The sequence below is a fragment of the Athene cunicularia genome (genome assembly GCF_003259725.1).
Source record: "Athene cunicularia isolate RWA chromosome 13 unlocalized genomic scaffold, athCun1 chr13_part1, whole genome shotgun sequence".
In the NCBI taxonomy this organism is placed as follows: domain Eukaryota; kingdom Metazoa; phylum Chordata; class Aves; order Strigiformes; family Strigidae; genus Athene; species Athene cunicularia.
In genome coordinates this window covers 18,255,599-18,258,535 of record NW_020799117.1, presented here as the reverse complement: position 1 = coordinate 18,258,535, position 2,937 = coordinate 18,255,599, and positions in this window count along the sequence as shown.

Genomic DNA, 2,937 nt, shown 5'->3' with positions numbered 1-2,937 from the left:
CAGCCTGGGCGTTCGGTGGGTGGCTGCGCCCCGCCGCTCTCCTCAGGCGCCTCCCTCGGGCGGTTGGCCGGAAGGTGCTCTCAAGGGGACGGGCCCAGTATGGAGGCGAGAGAGGGAGAGCCCGCGCGGCAGCGGGGCGCCGTGGGCAGCCTCCCTCTGGCGGCTCGGCGCCCCCGGGGGCAGGGGCTCGCGGTTAGGCAGCGAAGGCTGAATGCTGTGGCCTAAGCAACAACCCCGGCCGAGAAGGGGAAGCACAGCCTGTGGCTTCTCGACCCGAGCCACAGAGGATCTTGAGCAAGGCAGGAGCTGCATCTCCCAGCGCTTCTCCGTATAGAGGAAGGGCCTGTTGCGATGAAATGTTTTGTCCCTGTTCTGCTACTGCGTGTGCCACAAACTGATGACTCTTCTCAGCTTTGATCAAACAACAAAAAAAAGACACTCTTCCTGTCTCCTATTAGATTTATTATTATCTCAAATAATTACCTATTAAGATGCATTGCCATTCTAAGTTACTGCTCCCTGTGCTGCTGGGCTCTGAGGACCAGCAAGCAACAATATTTTGGGAAGCCCCTTTCAGCTGCTATGAGATGCAAGTGAACTACCTCATGTGAATTGGCATGTGGGGGCCTTTGTGTGTCATGAGAATTGAAAGATATTTTTTTTTGTACTGAGCCCCAAGGCCTGAAAATATTTGCATATGCATTACTCCATGGCTGGCCCTCATGTCCGGGGACTGACCTGTAAGAGCCGGGTGTCTTGGGTGCTGTGAAGTAGCAAATCTCAAGATTACTTTTACCTGAACACCCACTCTTCAAAAGCAAAAGTATATAGTCTCTTAATGCTCGTGTCTGTCCATTAATTCGAAATGTGTAACTCATATTCATCATACCTGCATTCATATTTGTGAAGGAAGAACATTAAATTCTGTTGCTGAAAATGAGATAAACTGAAACAAAAAAGAACTGACACAGTGGTAAAGTGAATCTTACCTGTCAAAATGTGGCATTCACCTTCTTTGTCACTCCCCCACAAAGCTCACCTCTTTGAAAAACAGTGAGTACAGTTCCACAGTACATTCAGCTTCTTTTCAAACGTAGTTTCCTATTTGTAAGATACAATTAGTTTTCCAAAGAGAAAGTTACTTGAGCTGTGGCTTCACCAGGATACATCCCCCTACGATCCTGTTAACATTAAAGTAGATCATATACTGAGGTGTTGTGAAGTGGATTGCCACAGGCTAACTAAAATTCAATAATAATAAAATTGAATTGTGTGTGAAAACAAGGTATAGGAATAAACAGTAGTGCAGCTTACTACCTGAGTGAGGCTAGGGGACCTGGGCTGCTCTGTGAGCCCTCTTTTAGAATCACAGGATAATTTTGGAGGGAAGGCACCTCTGGAGGCCATCTGGTCCGGTACCCTGCTCACGGTGACACCAGTGCAGGTCACAGTGTGGAGGGCTCTGTCTCTGCAGTTTGTCTGGGCCAGTTTGCTACAGTGGTGCAGTAACTAACCAATGCTAATTACAGCTGGTTTGGAAATGCTGATATGGGTTAAAATTACTGTTGGGTTTGGGTTTTTTTCCATTTCTATTCTCATCTTCCTACTAGCTCTTCTCTTAAACATAAGGTGACAAACTTGTAGCGTGTGGCAAGAGTACTTAAGCAAAGCCAGAAAAAAATGTTTTCTTCCTTTGCATCTTATGGTAGAAACAGTTAATGTGCAACCTATGCATCACTTGTATGTATAGAAATAACACTCTAATGGATGTCAAAGTCAAAGAGGAGATCAGGGCAATCACTTAAGCATTATGAACACCCCTTCCCATTTACTCTGCTTAAAATGTCCTTAGGAAACCAGGGAAAGAACCATGTTTATTTCTACTTCTAAGGGTGACCCTTAATGTAGTAAGAATGGCAGTTTGGCAATGCAGTATAGAGAAGATACACACAGGGATTCGTGAAGCAGCAGAGGCAGGAAAATCCACTGAGCATGGTGGCGGGTGTCACTGGCAGAAGAAAGGCATCATTAATTGGTCAGCCATCTCAGCCAAGAAGAGCTGTACAGATGCAGATAAGAACACTTTGATTTGGCTTGACAATGGGAACTAGTATCAAAATTTAAAATGAAGGTTTGGCATGACCTGAATGGCAAACAGACTGGTTCGGGAACGTGAATGCTACATGGTAATAGTGAAAGATGCTGCAGCTGTTTGTATGTACGTTTACCTGGTGTAATGCCAACAGGAGTACATGGCTACTGGTCAAAACCACCCCAAAACCTGCTCCACGCAGGTCACAAAGCAGACTGCAGTTACAGGAGTCCACCCAGTGCTGTCGAAGGGGAGCGGTGCATCCACAGCATGTTCTCATTCATACAGAGTCGCTTTTAATTCAATTACAGTCTTCCATTACTGAGGAAATAAATGTGGGAGGAAACAAAGGACAGACACAGAGAAGCAAAACAGGAGTAGGAAGTAGGAGATACATGCTTACTGCATCTCGTTTGGCTCCATAGGGCTTTAGAAAGACTGTCATATATCATGACATTTATTATTTCTGTCATGTACTAGGATAAGAAGTCCATTACAATATCGATCATTTTACTCTGCTCATCTCTATGCTATGTAATACTCGGCATAGCTGAAAAAGCTTACAAGTGATTTAGAAATAGCTGTACAGGGAGAATTGAGAAAGAAATCGGAGTCAACATGGTTTCCCTTAATGGAATTCTCTTTTTAGTAAGCTTTTACAAAACTTAGGAAATTGCATTTTAAACACAGTTAAAGCCACAGCACAGTTGCAGTCAAGCAATCAGAAGCTGCAGAAACAATAAAGATTTCCTATGCAATCTTAATTTACATGCTGACATAATGTCATAATCTTCAGCTGTGTTGCCCCACAGCTGTCTCATAACCTCTTCACCAGGTTCCTCCTC